Here is an 18,353-nt window from a genome sequence, read left to right on the forward strand (position 1 = left end):
TTTCACCCGTTTAAGGACGTCTTGTCCTGGCCCTCCACTGTATATGGTTCTGTATAACGGCACTGGGAACACAATGTCGCACACATCATTATACAGTTTTTTCCTTTTAACTTCAAACAGATAATCATTTGAAAAACGAACTGACAGGAAACGCACGCTGTCGACCACTTCCTTAAAATAACCTCGAAGTTTTCCGGTCATGCTTGCCGTACTAACAACATGTGTCGGCAATGCGTCGCTCAACCTGATCTGACATACGGTGCGCAGAAACGGATCTCGCACATCTCGAAAAAACAAAAAGCGGTTGACAAGTTGTCGAACAAAAAGATGCATCAAGCCCACACCCCCGTCCTTCACCCTTCTGAACAAATTTGTTCGGCTACATCTCTCCCATGATGAACTCCAGATGAAGACCGCAAACACTCTGTGCAGCCTTTGCACATTTGCTCTAGAACAATGCAGCACTTGCATAACATATAACTTCGCTATAAAAAACATATTACAAATTGTTGCCCTTGAAAAAATAGACTGGTTAGTGCTTGTCCATCTGTCCACTTTTTCTTTCGTTTCATTAGTTCGGTTCCTCCAGTACTCATCGCTGCTCTTGTACCTGTCGAGGGGAACACCCAGATACTTCGTCGGAGTTTTCACCCAGTTGACATTGGCGAAGTATTCCGGTGCCGAAGACCACTCCCCGTGCCACAGCCCGAGGGATTTGCCCCAATTGACTTTGCTGCCCGTGACGTCACAGAAATGTTTTACTACAGCAATTGTTTCAGTCTCACTTGGTTCGTCTGTGCAACACACTGCAACGTTATCAGCATACGCTAGCAGCTTCACTTCGGATTCTGCCAATCTAAAACCACGTATATTGTTATTTGCGGTAATGGCCACACACATTGCTTCTATGTATATAGCAAATAACAGAGGACTGAGGGGACAGCCTTGGCGCACTGAACGCATGATGTTAATGGGGGCCCCCAGCGACTTATTAACAATTAACCTTGTAGTGCAGTTCTGGTACGCCAAGGCCACACCCTCAGTGATGATGGTACCGACATTAACATGATCCAATATGGAGAACAAAATAACGTGAGCGACGCAATCGAACGCTTTCTCAAGATCAAGCTGAAGAACTGCAACGCCGCCACCGGTGACGTCACAGCACTCGAGCACACACCGCATCTTATGGATGTTAGAAAAAATTGTTCGCCCTTTGATTCCACAAGTTTGATGGTCTGTGACGATTTCCTTTATGACACTTTGAAGTCTGGTCGCTAAAATCTTCATAAATATCTTCATAAATATCGACCAGGGACGACCACCAATGCCAGCTCTCCGCCGACGCGGACCTGATGAGGAAGGTCTTCCATTTTCACGCCGCTTTTCAGCTTTAGAAGCACAGTCCTGGTTGTCGACGTCTTGTCGCCCAGGCCATGGACGCGCCACCTTTCCCGGCTTACCTCCTCCACCTTGCCGAAAGCCATGAACGCCGTCCGTATGTCCTCGTCTGCAACGCCATAGAGCAGCCAGTGAAGCCTAAGCTTCACCTGCTGGTCTTGCGGGTCCACGATGACACACCGTCTTCCCTTCACTTGCAGTTCCTTAAGGGCCATGAGGCGCTTCGTCGCAGTGGCGTCAGACAGGGTCACCGCCCAGACGTGGTTTATCTGGTACGCCCCTATGCATACCACGTCCGGCAGCAGTCCCGTCGGCAGAAGGGCGTCTCTAAAATCTTCGACCTTGTAAGGTCTGGCGCGTACATCACCGTGTAAAAACACGGTGTTAAAGGCAACTCGTCCTTTCGGCAGCTGAGGCAAAATAAACGGATAATCCTTATCGTCGTCGGTGATCCTGTTTCCGCGACCAAAAGTGGTCGCTGTCGCTGCCCCGGAAGAGGCCATGACCCTACGATCCGAACAGCTCGGCTGCCGGATGCAGAATGACTATACCACCGACGCGTGTTTTCGGTTGTTCCAACCAGTCTTACTTCAGTTGTTATTTGCAACAAGAATGTCGACACAGCCGGAGCAAAATGACACCCAGCGCAAGGAATGGATTTAACAGGCAGATGCATTGCCTTCGCATTATGGTAATCTAGGAGTGTATTTCTTTTTTTTTCTAAGGATAGAACGCCGCTTTTACCACGAATAAAAGAAAAGGTCAATTTCACACATGCCAACTGATAATGTGCATAGTTACGAGGAGCTTATGTGTCGGCATGTGCGCAAAATATTTGCGTCGGCCGGGAATCGAACCCGGGTCAACTGCTTGGAAGGCAGCTATGCTAACCACTATACCACCGACGCGAGTTTTAGGTTGTTCCAAGCAGTCTTACTTCAGTTGTTAATTGCAGCAAGAGTGTCGACACAGCCGGAATAAAATGACGCCCAGTGCACGGAATGGATTTAATAGGCAGATGCAGGGTCTTCGCATTATGGTAATCTAGGAGTGTATTTCTTTTTTTTTTCTAACGTTAGAACGCCACTTTTACCACGAATAAAAGAAAAGGTCAATTTCACACATGCCAACTGATAATGTGCATAGATACGAGGAGCTGACGTGCGGGCATGTGCGCAAAATATTTGCGTCGGCCGGGAATCGAACCCGGGTCAACTGCTTGGAAGGCAGCTATGCTAACCACTATACCACCGACGCGTGTTTTAGGTTGTTCCAAGCAGTCCTACATCAGTTGGTAATTGCAACAAGAGTGTCAACCCAGCCGGAATAAAATGACGCACAATGAACGGAATGCATTTATTAGCCTAATGCAGTGCCTTCGCAACATGGTAATTAGCAGTGTATTTCGTTTTTCTCTTTTTCCACGATAGAACGCCGCGCTTACCACGAATAAAAGTAAAGGTCAATTTCACACAAGCCACTGATAATATCTAGAGATACGGGGAGCTGACATGGGGGCATGTGCACAATATATTTGCGTCGGCCGGGAATCGATCCTGGGTGAACTGCTTCGAAGGCAGCTATGCTAACCGCTATACCACCGACGCGTTTTTCCAGTTGTTCCAAGCAGTCCTACATCAGTTGGTAATTGCAACAAGAGCGTCAACACAGCCGGAATAAAATGACGCACAATGCACGGAATGCATTTATTAGCCAGATGAAGAGCCTTCGCAACATGGTAATCTAGCAGTGTATTTATTTTTTTTCTTTTTCCACGATAGAACGCCGCGCTTACCACGAATAAAAGTAAAGGTCAATTTCACACAAGCCACTGATAATATCGAGAGATGGGGGAGCTGACATGTGGCCATGTGCACAATATATTTGCGTCGGCCGGGAATCGATCCTTGCTGAACTTCTTGGAAGACAGCTAAGCTCACCGCCATACCAGCGACGCGTGTTTCCAGTTGTTCCAAGCAGTCCTACTTCAGTTGGTAATTGCAACAAGAGTGTCAACACAGCCGGATTAAAATAACGCCCAATGCTCGGAATGCATTTATTAGCCAGATTAAGTGCCTCCGCAACATGGTAGTCTAGGAAGGTATTGCTTTTTTCTCCTTTTCCACAACAGAACGCCGCGCTTGCCACGAAAAAAAGTAAACGTCAATTTCACACAAGCACTGATAATATCTAGAGATAGGGGGAGCTGACATGTGCGCATGTGCACAAAATATTTGCGTCGGCCGGGAATTGAACCCGGGTCAACTGCTTGGAAGGCAGCTGTGCTAACTACTATGCCAGCGACGCGTGTTTCCAGTTGTTCCAAGCAGTCGTACTTCAGTTATTAATTGCAACAAGAGTGTCAACACAGCCGGAATAAAATGACGCACAACGCACGGAATGCATTTATTAGCCAAATGCAGTGCCTTCGCAATGTGGTAATCTAGCAGTGTATTTCCTTTTTTTTCTTTTTCCACGATAGAACGCTGCGCTTAATACGAATAAAAGTGAAGGTCAATTTTTCAAAAGCCACTGATAATATCTTGAGATACGGGGAGCTGACGTTTGGGCATGTGCACAAAATATTTGCGTCGGCCGGGAATCGAACCCGGGTCAACTGCTTGGAAGGCAGCTATGCTAATCACTATACCACCACGCGTTTTTTTTATTTATTGCCGGTCTGTGACGTTACTAAGAACATACAGTTAGGAGACACTTATGTATCAAAAATTCCAACCACTGGAGGAGAAAGAAAAAGAAAACAATGGAAGGTACATAAAGAAAGAAACAGTACAATAGAGCCTTCTGTCCATATTGGACCGGCGTTGTCTAACTAAAATTCCATCATGGCTGTCAGGGGTTCTAGCCTCGACAGCCAATCCGGTATACATTCTTCTATTTTCTGCATTTCAATAAATCGCGTAATACATTCTTTGAAGTAAACGCGAGCTGGCCTAGCGTCAGGATCGCAATGGTCCCCTGCCATGCGAGCCCGCCATATACAGTGTAGAGCATTCAAGATAAAAAAGTCATAGGGAACCACGTCGTCATCTTTAATGATACCATCGACGCGTGTTTTCGGTTGTTCCAAGCAGCCTTACTTCAGTCGTTAATTGCAACAAGAGTGTCGACACACCCGGAATAAAATGACGCCCATTGCACGGAATGGATTTAACAGGATGGATTGCCTTCTCATTATGGTAATCTAGGAGTGTATTTCTTTTTTTTTCTAACGATAGAACGCCGCTTTTACCACGAATAAAAGAAAAGGTCAATTTCACACATGCCAACTGATAATGTGCATAGATACGAGGAGCTTATGTGTTTGCATGTGCACAAAATATTTGCGTCGGCCGGGAATCGAACCCGGGTCAACTGCTTGGAAGGCAGCTATGCTAACCACTATACCACCGACGCGTACTTTCGGTTGTTCCAACCAGTCTTACTTCAGTTGTTATTAGCAACAAGAGTGTCGACACAGCCGGAATAAAATGACGCCCAGTGCACGGAATGGATTTATTAGGCAGATGCAGGGTCTTCGCATTATGATAATCTAGGAGTGTATTTCTTTTTTTAACGATAGAAGCGGGTTTTACCACGAATAAAAGAAATGGTCAATTTCACACATGCCAACTGATAATGTGCATAGATACGAGGAGCAGACGTGTGGGCATGTGCACAAAATATTTGCGTCGGCCGGGAATCGAACCCGGGTCAACTGCTTGGAAGGCAGCTGTGCTAACCACTATACCACCGACGCGTGTTTTCGGTTGTTCCAAGCAGTCTTACTTCAGTTGTTAATTGCAACAAGAGTGTCGACGCAACCGGAATAAAATGACGCGCAGCGCACGGAATGGATTTAACAGGCAGATGCATTGCCTTCGCATTATGGTAATTTAGTAGGGTATTTTTTTTTCTAACGACAGATCGCCGCTTTTACCACGAATAAAAGAAAAGGTCAATTTCACACATGCCAACTGATAATGTGCATAGATACGAGGAGCTTATGTGTGGGCATGTGCACAAAATATTTGCGTCGGCCGGGAATCCAACCTGGGTCAACTCCTTGGAAGGCAGCTATGCTAACCACTATACCACCGACGCTTTTTTTATTTTTTTTAGTTATTGCCGGTCTTCGACATTGTACAGAGCACATAATACAGAACAAAATTACAATGCACAATTAACAAATCCAAACATTTTGAAAGAACATACATGCCATCAGTCCTATAAGGACTGGCATTGTCTAATTAAAATTCTTTCAGTGCTGTCAGAGGTTCTATCCTCGAAAGCCATTCGGGTACACATTCTTGTATTTTCTTTATTTCAATAAAACGAGACATGCTTTTGCGGAAATACGTACGCGCAGGCCTAGCGTCCGGGTCGCAGTAGTACCCAGACATCCTTGCACGCCATAAACTATGAAGGCCCTTGAGCATTATTAGGTCGAAGGGAACCCCGTCGCCATTCGTTACCGCTAAGTACCTGATGCCATGCGGATTTAACGGTAACTCCTTCTTCATTGTTCTTTGTAGGACATCCCAGAAGAACACTCATGCCCATTAATGCAAAAAGACATGGTCTATTGTTTCTGGTTGATTGCAAATCAAGCTGTGCGAGCCCCAGGGTACAAGAAAGCCACGTTCTTCCATGAATGTCTTCACTGAGAGTGTTCCTGTGTGTAATTTAAAAAAGAATGTCTTTACCCCAGTAGGCACCTCCATATTTTTCACTCGCTTAAGGACATCCAGTTCTGATCTTCCACTATATAGCGCTCTGTACAATGGCACTGGAAATACAATATCGCAAATATCTTTATACAATGTTTTCCTTTTAACGTTACATAAATACTCTAAAGAAAAACACACAGAAAGAAAGCGCACACTATTTGCAACTTCTTTAAGATAGCCACGATGCGTTCCGGGCATACTATTTGTACTAACAATAAGTGCCGGCAAAGCGCCTCTCAACCTGAGTTGGCATACAGTGCGCAGAAAGGGATCACGCACATCCCGAAAAAACAAAAACCCGTTCACAAGCTGGCGTACAAAAAGATGCGCCAAGCCCAGACCCCCTTTCTTCACGCGCCGGAACAGATTGGTTCGGCTACTCCTTTCCCAGGTAGTGCCCCAGATAAAAACCGCGAACACTCTGTGCAACCTTTGCACGTTTACCCTTGAACCGTACAACGTTTGCATGACGTACCACAACTTCGTAATAAAAAACATGTTGCACACAGTTGTTTTTGCGAAAATCGACAGGTTGATGCCTTTCAACCTGTCTGCTTTTTCTCTTGTTTCTTTTGCTTGGTTCGTCCAGTATTCGTCGCTATTTTTCTAACTGCCCATGGGGACACCTAAGTACTTGGTCGGGGTTTTTACCCACCCCACATTTGCAAAATGGTCCGGGGCCGAAGACCACTCTCCGTGCCACAAACCGAGGGACTTTCCCCAGTTCACTCTACTGCCCGTCACATCACAAAAATTTTTCACTACCCTTATTGTTTCCGTCACACTTTCTTTGCTTGTACAACACACCGCGATGTCATCTGCATATGCCAAGAGCTTGATTTGTGTGGCTGCCAAGCTATACCCGCGTATTTGCTCATTCTCAGTTAATGCCAAACACATAGTTTCTATGTAAATGTCAAACAAAAGAGGACTGAGAGGGCAGCCCTGACGCACAGAACGCATGACGTTAATGGGGGCCCCCAATGATTTATTCACAATTAAGCGTGTTGTGCAGTTCTGGTGCGCCAACGCCACTCCCTCAGTGATGATGGAACCAACATTAACGTAATCCAAAATGGCAAACAAAATATCATGAGAGACACAATCAAACGCTTTCTCGAGGTCCAGCTGGAGCACCGCGCCTCCACCCGAGGTGGCGTCACAGCACTCCAGCACGCACCGCATCGTGTGAATATTCGAAAAAATGGACCTTCCTTTGATAGCACACGTTTGGTGATCTGCCACTATGTCATTTATGACGCTTTGAAGTATGGCAGCCAAAACTTTCATAAAAACCTTATAATCAACATTGGTTAAAGATATTGGCCTGTAAGATGTTACTAGCCTAAGTTTCTCCACTTGGTCACTCTTAGGGATGAGTATGGTATGAGCTTTTCCAAAAGAAGGCGGCAAAGTTTTGTTATCATACGCATCATTAAACAGCTCTGTTAGTAACGGCGACAGTTCTTTCTTAAAGGCTTTATATAAATACGCGCCCAGACCGTCCGGTCCAGGTGATTTGCCTTGGTTCAAATCATCAATCGCTTTTTCAACTTCACGTTCTGTTATTTTCCATTCCAATCGTTGTTTTGTATCGTCACTCACTCGCGGCATCCGAGATAGAAAGGCCCTTCTGAACTCGTCTATATTCACTTCTTGAAACGCAAAGAGTGACTGATAATACTCTAGAAACTCTCGACCCACTTACTCTTACTATCGTCGGCAACTGTGCCGTTCCATAAAATTCTGTCGACATGATTCCGTCGAGCTTGCGCTTTTTCGAATCCTAGCGCCCGTTTAGTGGGCGTCTCTCCAGCTACTAATGCATTTGCTCTTGCTCGCACAATCGCACTTTGATACCGTTCCTTGTCAAGCTGCTCGATTTTTTCTTTAATGGCTCCTACATCTTGCTTATACGTCCCAGGCTCTTCGCACTCCAGCGCTATCAGCTGCTTAAGTGTCTTTCGTAAGCCCCTTTCTTTCATTTCCTTCTCAAATCGTAAGCAGCTCGATCTTTCTAAAGCTTCCATTTTTAGGTTTTGTTTGAAGTATTCCCATTTCTCTGCTATTGTTTCACCGTTTTCTTCACTTACTTTCCTGACGGCCTCACGTACTGCCTCTACAAATGGCTCGTCTTTTAGTAGTAAGGCATTCATTTTCCATAGTTCCCCATTAAAATCTTGTTTCTTCCTCTCCGTGCCTATAAGACATTTCACAATGCAGTGATCTGAAAACGATACTGGTGCCACCGAAAAACTATGGCACTTTCGAATTATGTCTTGCGATACGTATATGCGGTCTAACCGCGCATGACTACTACCTTGGAATCGTGTGTACCTGACTTCCCGCTCCCCCTTCAGGCACTCACAGACATCGTCCAGTTCATTATCACTAATTAGCTTAGTCGTTCACTAGTGCTTTTATCGCGAATACCAGCGTTATTGACTCTATCCCGAGCCCTCAAAACACAATTGAAATCCCCCAACAAAACCATGCACTGATCAGTGCTAATATACTGAAAAAGGTTCGCGAAAAATGAAGCGCGTTCTTCCACAGCATTCGGTGCATATATGCACATGACTCTGAATTCCAATTCACGAAAAACAAAACCACAAAAAACGATCCTTCCGGTTTGACCTGAAAATACATCTTTAACAACAAGGCCAGGCAACTTTTTAACAAACAGGACACAACCGGCGGACCTCCCTACCGCATGGCTCACGACCGCATAATATCTAGTCATGCAACGCCGCACCATGCTCCCGGTCTCCTCCTCTCCGTCAACCTTTGTCTCCTGGACAGCTAGAACGTCTAGGTCTTGGTCAGCGGCCAACCGTAGGACTTGGCTTTGCCTACGCTTGGCCGCCAACCCTCTCACGTTTAGTGTGGCAATAGTGAGCGACGGATTAGGAGCCATTATGAACTAAAGTATGAGATAGACCCGGAGCATGGTGCTTACCTTTCACGACCAGCCCTCGGCTAGCCGCCTCCGGGACCACCCGTCTTCCCGGCGTTATTCTTTTGCTTTGCTTTGTCACCAGGCTTTCTCTCGGGCGGAACATTTGGCTTCGGCTTGAAGACCGACCGCCTCCCAAGAGGCGTCTTCGCTGGTGGACCTTCACTTGAGCTGGATGCCGCGCTGTCCTTGTCTCCGCCCTCGTCACGGGGGCGCTTGGAGGTGGCACCGAGACTAGCCGCCCGGTCCCCGTCGTTTGCATCCTCGCCCTGTTGCATCGCTGACTGTCTCCTCGCGTTCGCCTTCATTAGCACCTGCCTTCACAGGGTCTTCGTCCCTCTCGACACGTGCAGGCCCAGACACCTGCTCAGCGCCCTCGACTACCTTGGCTTGAGCGACCTCCGGTACCGTCGTGGCATTTGTCGTCAATGAAGGCCCTTGCACACCGGCTCCCTTAGCAGCTTCTTCTGTCTCGACTGCATCCATGACGTGCTCTGCAGCAACATCACTCGCTGCTGGTCCTGTCACGACCGCGTAAGATTTAACGCAGTCAGCGTCGACGTGGCCGAACCGTCTGCATCTCGAACAGCGGGGGACACTGCAATCGCGGCGTACGTGTCCTGTCCCTTGGCAGCGCAGGCACTGCATGGGCCGCCCAGGTACGACCACCAATGCCAGCTCTCCGCCGACGCGGACCTGGTGAGGCTGGTCTTCCACTTTAATGCCGCTTCTCAGCTTCAGTAGCACGGTCAGGGTGGTCGAGGTCTTCTCTCCCATGCCTTGGACGCGCCAACGCTCCCTGCTCACCTCTTCTACCTTGCCGAAGGTTGTGAATGCCGCCCGGACGTCCTCGTCGGAAACGCCGTACAGCAGCCAGTGAAGCCGGAGTTTCACCTGCTGGTCCTGCGGGTCGACGATGACACATCGACGCCCTTTCACCTGAAGCTCTTTCAGGGCCAGCAGGCGTTTTGTTGCAGCTGCTTCATTGAGGGTCACGGCCCAGACGTGATTGACCTGGTAGGCCCCGAGGCACACAACTTCCGGCAGCAGGCTTGTGGGCGTAAGCGCATCCCGAAAATCCTCGACCTTGTACGGCCTCGCTCTTACATCACCGTGTAAAAAGACGGTGTTGAGAACAATTCGTCCTTTTGGCAGTTGGGGCAAAATAAACTGGTAGTCCCTTTCGTCGTCGTTGCTGAACCTGTTTCCGCGGCCCAAAGTGACCGCTGTCGCCGCCCCGCTTGAGGCCATGATTCAACGATCCGATCAGCTCGGCTGCCGTAAGCAGAATCACTCGGCCACGACTGCTAGGACGGAACACGCGACTATACCACCGACGCGTGTTTCCAGTTGTCCCAAGCAGTCCTACTTCAGTCGTTAATCGCAACAAGAGTGTGAACACAGCCGGAATAAAGTGACACAATGCACGGAATGCATTTATTAGCCAGATGCAGTGCCTTCGCAACACGGTAATCTAGCACTGTATTTCTTTTTTCTCTCCTTTTCCACGATAGAACACCACGCTTAATACGAATAAAAGTGAAGGTCGATTTCACACATGCCACTGATAATATCTAGACCTACGGGGAGCCGTCGTGTGGGCATGTGCACAAAATTTGTGCGTCTGCCGGGAATCTAACCCGGGTCAACTGCTTGGAAGGCAGCTATGCTAACCACTATAGCACCGACGCGTGTTTCCGGTTGTTTCAAGGAGGCTTACTTCAGTTGTCAATTGCAACATGAGCATCGACACAGCCAGAATAATATTACGCCCAATGCACTGAATGCATTTAATAGACAGATGCACTGGCTTCGTGAAATGGTAATCTTGGAGTGTATTTCTTTTTTCGCCTTTTCCTCGATAGAACACCACGCTTTCCCCGAATAAACGTAAAGGTCAATTTCACACAAGCCACTGATAATATCTAGAGACACGGCGAGCTGACATGTGGGCATGTGCACAAAATGTTTGCGTCGGCCGGGAATCTAACCCGGGTCTACTGTTTGGAAGGCAGCTATGCCAACCACTATACCACCGACGCTTTTTTTTATTTATTGCCGGTCTTCGACTTTACTAAGACCGTACAGTTAGCAGACACTTATGTATCAAAAATTCCAACCACTGGAGGAGAAAGAAAAAGAAAACTGGAAGGTACGTAAAGAAAGAAACCGTACAATAGAGCCGTCTGTCCATATTGGACCGGTGTTGTCTAACTAAAATTCCTTCATGGCTGTCAGGGGTTCTAGCCTCGACAGCCAATCCGGTACACATTCTTCTATTTTCTGTATTTGAAAAAATCGCGACATACATTCTTTGAAGCAAACGCGAGCTGGCCTATCGTCAGGATCGCAATGGTACCCTGCCTTGCGAGCGCGCCATATACAGTGTAGAGCATTCAACATAACAAAGTCATAGGGAAGCCCGTCGTCATCTTTAATGGCCAGATACCTGATACCTTGGGGGTCCACCGGTATCTCTTTCTTCAGGGTTCGCTTTAAGACGTCCCAGAAGAAAACTGCCGCCCGGCAATGTAGGAAAACGTGATCTATATTTTCCTGCTTCTTGCATATCAAGCAGTGCGACCCCCAAGGTACGAGACAACCCCTTTCCTCCAGAAAAGTCTCCACGGAGAGCGTTCCGGTGTGTAGCTTAAAGAAGAAGGTCTTTACCCATGGTGGCGCCTGCATGTGTTTTACTCTTTTAAGTACATCCTGTCCTGGCCCTCCACTGTATATGGCTCTGTATAAGGGCACTGGGAAAACAATGTCGCATACATCTCTATACAATGTTTTCCTTTTCACTTCACAAAGGTAATCATTTGTAAAACGAACAGAAAGGAAGTGTACACTGTCGACCACTTCCTTGAAATATCCACGCAGCGTTCCCGTCATGCTTGCCGTGCTAACAACATGTGCCGGCAAAGCGTTACTCAACCTTAGCTGACATACGGCGCACAGAAAAGGATCGCGCACATCGCGAAAAAACAAAAATCGGTTTACAACTTGACGAACAAAAAGATGTGCCAGGCCCACACCCCCATCCTTAACTCTTTTGAACAAATTTGTTCGGCTGCACCGTTCCCATCTTGATCCCCAGATGAAAACCGCGAACACTCTGTGCAGCCTTTGCACATTTACTCTAGAACAATACAGTGTTTGCAAGACGTAATATAACTTAGTAATAAAAAACATGTTACAAACTGTCGCTCTTGCAAACATGCACAGGTTATTACCTTTCCATTTATCTACTTTTTCTTTCAGTTCTTTGGTTTGGTTCCTCCAGTATGCGTCGCTGCTATTGTACCTGTCTAGGGGAACACCCAGATACCTTGTCGGAGTTTTCACCTAGTTCACGTTCGCGAAATAGTCGGGTGCAGAAAACCAGTCCCCGTGCCACAGCCCTAGCGATTTGCCCCAGTTTACTCTGCTACCCGTTACGACACAGAAATGCTTTACTACAGATATTGTTTCCATTACACTCGGTATGTCCGTGCAACACACTGCAATGTCATCTGCATATGCAAGCAACTTCACTTCTGTCGCTGCAAATCTGAAACCCCGTATTCCGTCATTTTAATTAATTGCTACACACATTGCTTCTACGTAGATAGCAAATAACAGCGGGCTGAAGGGGCAGCCTTGGCGCACTGAACGCATGATGTTAATGGGGGCCCCCAGAGACTTATTAACAATTAATCTTGTTGTGCAATTCTTGTACGCCAAGGCCACGCCCTCAGTGATGATGGAACTGACATTAACATGATCTAAGATGGCAAAGAAAATAACGTGAGCGACACAATCGAACGCTTTCTCTACGTCGAGCTGAAGAACTGCAACACCGCCACCGGTGACGTCACAGCACTCGAGCACACATCGCATCTTATGGATGTTTGAAAAAATAGATCGCCCTTTGATGCCACAAGTTTGATGTTCTGCGACTATTTCCTTGATGACGCCTTGAAGCCTGCTAGCTGAAACCTTCATAAATATTTTATAATCGACGTTTGTTAGTGAAATCGGTCTGTAGGATGACACGAATCTGAGTGTCTATTTGATCGCTCTTCGGTATTAGAATGGTGTGCGTTTTTCCAAAGGAAGGTGGTTATGATTTCTTTTCGTATGCGTCATTGAATACATGTGCAAGCAAAGGCGCCAGCTCTCTTTTAAAAGCTTTATATAGACCCGCGCTGATTCCATCAGGTCCCGGCGATTTACCCATGTTCAAATCGTCGATTGCCTTTTCGACTTCGCTCGCCATTATTTTTTCCTCCAGTAGCTTTTTTACGTCATCGCTCAAACGTGGCATGCGATGCAGAAAACCTGCTTTAAAACCCTCAACATTCGCTTCCTGAAATGCAAAAAACGACTGGTAGTACTCAAAGAAGGCGCGCCGAATGCTATCACTGTCTTCAACGACATTCCCGTTCACTAAAATCTGGTCGACATGGTTTCTTCGTCCATACGCCTTCTCCAAGCCCAGCGCCCTTCTTGTGGGCGTCTCCCCTGCCGCTAGTGCGTCTGCTCGTGCGCGCACTATTGCACCTTGATATCGTTCCTTGTCAAAAAGTTCAAGTTTTTCTTTGAAGTTTCGCACATCGTCTTTGTACGCACCAGGCGCTCTGCACTCAAGCGTTAGTAGCTGCCCAAGCAGTGTTCTTAAACCCTTTTCTTTCATTTCCTTCTCGAATTTTTTACAACTGGATCTTTCTATCGCTTTCATTTTAACCTTTAGTTTAAAACATTCCCACTTCTCGACGATTGTTCCCGCAGCATCACATTGAACTTCATTAACCGCATCCCGTACGACCTGTAAAAAGGGCTGGTCATTTAGTAACAAGGTATTCATTTTCCACATGTCCCATTTAAATACATGTCTCCTTTTCATTATACCTACGTTACATTTCACTAGGCAGTGATCTGAAAACGACACTGGTACTATACAGTAACCGTGGCATCTTGGAATTGTATCCAATGAAATGTACATTCGGTCCAAACGCGCATGGCTGCTGCCCTGAAAACGTGTAAAAGTCACTTGACGCCCCCCTTCCAGACATTCATAAACATCATCGAGTTCATTTTCATTAATTAAATTTGATAACACTTCACTGCTTCGGTCACGCACACCTGCATTATTGACTCTGTCTCCAGCACTCAACACACAATTAAAGTCGCCTAACAGCATCACGCGCATATTACAACATACATATTGTGTAAGGTTCGAAAAAAAACGGACGCGCTCATCTACTGAATTCGGCGCATATACGCATATGACGCGGAATTCAACATCACACATAACAATATCACAGAGCACAATCCTTCCTGACTGACACGAAAAAGTACTTTGAATCTGCAGTCCAGGCAGCTTTTTCACAAGAAGAACGCACCCTCCAGCCGTGCCTACCGCATGGCTAACCACCACAAAATACCTAGTCGTGAAACGTCGCACCATGCTCCCGGTCTCCTCCTCTCCTTCAACCTTAGTTTCCTGGACGGCTAGTACGTCTATGTCGTGGTCAGTGACCAAACGTAGGACCTGACTTTGCCTACGACTAGCCGCCAGCCTTCTCACGTTTAATGTGGCAATCCTAAGGGACGGTATTTGAGCCATGTTGACCTAAAAGAAAAGTAAAGTAGGCCCGGAGCATGGTGCTTACCACTCACGACTAGCCATCGGCTAGCCGCCTCCGGGACCTCCCGGTTTGTTGGTGTCCTTAGACGTGGCCGCTTTGTCGGCAGGCTTCCTTTCAGGCGGTACATTGGGCTTTGGCTTGTAGCCCATCCGCCTCCCATGAGGAGTCTTCGTCGGCCGTCCTTCACTGGTGCTGGTGCCCGATCCTCACGGTCCTTCGTCTGGTCGTGGGTGCGCTTGACGGAGGCAGCAAGAGCCCCAGTACGGTCGTCGTCGGTGACGCCCTTGTCCTGCTGCATTGCGGTCGCGTCGTCAGGTGCGTCTTCACTGACGCTTCCCGTCGCCTGCCCCTCAGTCGTGCGACCTGTTCCGCCCTACTCGGTTTCTGGGTAGCCTCAGCCGCCTTTCCGTCCACCTCCAGAGTCGTCGACCCACTAGTTGTAGCTGTCGAGACCGTGTCACCGGTTCCTTTAGCCGCATCCTCCGCCTCGGCCACGTCCATCACGTGCTCTGCCGCCACGTCAATAGCTGGTGAGCCTGTCACAGCGGCATAAGACTTCACGCAGTCCGCGTGAACGTGGCCGAAACGTCTGCACCGGGAACCGCGGGGGACTCTGCACTCTCGGCGGACGTGACCCGTGCCGTGACAGCGCAGGCACTGCATCCGTCGACCGGCAACGACGACCAAGGCCAACTCACTGCCGACGCGGATCTGATGAGGAAGGTCCTCAACCTTCACCCTGCCCTTCAGTTTGAGGAGGACGGTCCTGGTCGTTGTGGTCTTGGTCGCCATGTCTTCCACGCGCCAACGCTCACGGCTCACCTCCTCCACCTTGCCGAAAGCCGCGAACGCCGTCCGGACGTCCTCGTCGGCAACGCCGTACAGCAACCAGTGAAGCCTAATCTTCACTTGCTGGTCGTGCGGGTCAACGATGACGCACCGTCGTCCCTTAACTTGTAGTTCCTTAATGTCCAGCATCCTTCTTGTGGCAGTCGCGTCGCTGAGGGTCACTGCCCTGACGTGGTTGATCTGGTACGCCCCTAGGCATACCACGTCAGGGAACAGTCCCGTCGGCAGTAGGGCGTCTCTAAAATCCTCGACCTTGTAAGGTCTGGCGCGAACATCGCCGAGCAAAAATACGGTGTTAATCAACACTTGTCCTTCAGGCAGTTGGGGCAAGATAAATGCATATTCCTTATCGTCACTCAGCCTGTTTCCGCGGCCAAAAGTGGCCGCTGTCGCTGCTCCACTGGAGCCCATGATTCTGCTGACCGCTCAGCTCGGCTGCCGGAAGCAGAATGGATGACGCGTGTTTCCGGTTGTTCCAAGCAGCCCTACTTCAGTTGTTAAATGCAGCAAGAGTGTCGACACAGCCCGAATAAGATAACGCCCAGTGCACGGAATGGATTTAAGAGGCAGATGCATTACCTTCGCATTATGGCTATCTAGCACTGTATTTCTTTTTTGTCCTTTTCCACGATAGAACGCCGCGCCTAATGCGAATAAAAGTGAAGGTCGATTTCACACATGCCACTGATAATATCTAGACATACGTGGAGCTGACATGTGGGAATGTGCACAAAATATTTGCGTCGGCCGGGAATCGAACCCGGGTCAACTGCTTGGAAGGCAGCTATGCTAACCACCATACCACCGACGCGTGTTTCCGGCTGTTTCAAGCAGTCTTACTTCAGTTGTTAATTACAACAAGATAGTCGACACAGCCGGTATTAGATGACGCACAAAGCACGGAATGCATTTGATAGCCAGATGTATCGCCTTGGCATTATGGTAATATAGGATTGCATTTCTTTTCTTCTTTTTCACGATAGAATAATATAATATTTGGGGTTTTACGTGCCAAAACCACTTTCTGATTATGAGGCACGCCGTAGTGGAGGACTCCGGAAATTTTGACCACCTGGGGTTCTTTAACGTGCACCTAAATCTAAGCAAACGGGTGTTTTTTTTTTTCAGGATAGAACGCCGCGCTTACCACGAAAAAAGTACAGGTTAATTTCACACATGCCAACTGATAATGTGTATAGATACGGGGAGCAGTCGTGCGGGAATTTGCAAAAAATATTTGCGTCGGCCGGGAGTGGAACCCGTGTCAACTGCTTGGAAGGGAGCTATGCTAACCACTATACCACCGACGCGTGTTTCCGGATGTTTCAAGTAGACTTACTTCAGTTGTAATTTGCAACAAGAGTGTTGACACAGCCGGAATAAAATGATCCACAATGCATGGAATACATTTATTAGACAGATGCATTGCTTTCGCATTATAGTAATCTCGGAGTGTATTTCTTTTTTTTCTCACGGTAGAACACCGCACTTACCTCGAAAAAAAGTAAAGGTCAATTTCACACATGCCAACAGATAATGTGTATAGATACGAGGAGCTGAAGTGTGGGCATGTGCAGAATATATTTCCGTCGGCAGGGAATCAAACCCGAATCAACTCCTTGGTAGGCAGCAATGCTAACCACTATACCACCGACGCGTGTTTCCGGTTGTTCCAAGCAGCACTACTTCACTTGTTAATTGCAACAAGAGTGTCGACACAGTCGGAATATAATAACGCCCAATGCACCTAATGTATTTATTAGCCAGATGCAGTGCCTTCGCAAAATGGTAACCTAGGAGTCTATTTCTTTATTCCTTTTTCACGATAGAACTTCGCGCTTGCCACAAATGTACAGGTCAATTTCACACACGCCTACTGATAATGTGTATAGATACGAGGAGCTGACGTGTGGGCATGTGCACAAAATGTTTGCGTCGGCCGGGAATCGAACCCGGGTCAATTGCTTGGAAGGCAGCTATGCTAACCACTATACCACCGACGCTTCCTTTTTTTTATTTATTGCCGGTCTTCGACATTGTACAGAGCACATAATGCAGAACAAAATTACAATGCACAATTAACAAATACAAAACATTTTGAAAGAACATACATGCCCTCAGTCCTATAAGGACTGGCGTTGTCTAATTAAAATTCTTTCAGTGCTGTCAGAGGTTCTATCCTCGACAGCCATTCGGGTACACATTCTAGTATTTTCTTTATTTCAATGAAACGAGACATGCTTTCGCGGAAATACGTACGCGCAGGCCTAGCGTCCGGGTCGCAGTAGTACCCAGACATCCTTGCACGCCATAAACTATGAAGGCCCTTGAGCATTATTAGGTCGAAGGGAACCCCGTCGTCATTCGTTACCGCTAAGTACCTGATGCCATGCGGATTTAACGGTAACTCCTTCTTCATTGTTCTTTGTAGGACATCCCAGAAGAACACTCCGGCCCAGCAATGCAAGAAGACATGGTCTATTGTTTCTGGTTGCTTGCAAATCAAGCAGTGCGAGCCCCAGGGTACAAGAAAGCCACGTTCTTCCATGAATATCTTCACTGAGAGTGTTCCTGTGTGTAATTTAAAAAAGAATGTCTTTACTCCAGTAGGCACCTCCATATTCATCACTCGCTTAAGGACATCCAGTCCTGATCCTCCACTGTATAGCGCTCTGTACAATGGCACTGGAAATACAATATCGCAAATATCTTTATACAATGTTTTCCTTTTAACGTTACATAAATACTCAAAAGAAAAACGCACAGAAAGAAAGCGCACACTACCTG

The 18,353-nt window shown here is 47.4% G+C and overlaps 6 non-coding genes across 6 annotated transcripts; all 6 read right to left on the bottom strand.

The window, feature by feature from the left end:
• Positions 1-2,237: 2,237 nt before the first annotated feature.
• TRNAG-UCC (transfer RNA glycine (anticodon UCC)) lies at positions 2,238-2,309 on the bottom strand. The gene has a single exon. It is a non-coding gene; the product is annotated as a tRNA-Gly (tRNA).
• A 277-nt stretch (positions 2,310-2,586) lies between these two features.
• TRNAG-UCC (transfer RNA glycine (anticodon UCC)) lies at positions 2,587-2,658 on the bottom strand. Its single transcript has one exon. It is a non-coding gene; the product is annotated as a tRNA-Gly (tRNA).
• Positions 2,659-4,746: 2,088 nt separating this feature from the next.
• Positions 4,747-4,818, bottom strand: TRNAG-UCC (transfer RNA glycine (anticodon UCC)). Its single transcript has one exon. It is a non-coding gene; the product is annotated as a tRNA-Gly (tRNA).
• A 271-nt stretch (positions 4,819-5,089) lies between these two features.
• TRNAG-UCC (transfer RNA glycine (anticodon UCC)) lies at positions 5,090-5,161 on the bottom strand. The gene has a single exon. It is a non-coding gene; the product is annotated as a tRNA-Gly (tRNA).
• An 11,144-nt stretch (positions 5,162-16,305) lies between these two features.
• On the bottom strand, positions 16,306-16,377 carry TRNAG-UCC (transfer RNA glycine (anticodon UCC)). Its single transcript has one exon. It is a non-coding gene; the product is annotated as a tRNA-Gly (tRNA).
• A 1,120-nt stretch (positions 16,378-17,497) lies between these two features.
• TRNAG-UCC (transfer RNA glycine (anticodon UCC)) lies at positions 17,498-17,569 on the bottom strand. Its single transcript has one exon. It is a non-coding gene; the product is annotated as a tRNA-Gly (tRNA).
• Between the last annotated feature and the right edge of the window lie 784 nt (positions 17,570-18,353).

The sequence above is a fragment of the Dermacentor variabilis genome, chromosome 11 (genome assembly GCF_050947875.1).
Source record: "Dermacentor variabilis isolate Ectoservices chromosome 11, ASM5094787v1, whole genome shotgun sequence".
In the NCBI taxonomy this organism is placed as follows: domain Eukaryota; kingdom Metazoa; phylum Arthropoda; class Arachnida; order Ixodida; family Ixodidae; genus Dermacentor; species Dermacentor variabilis.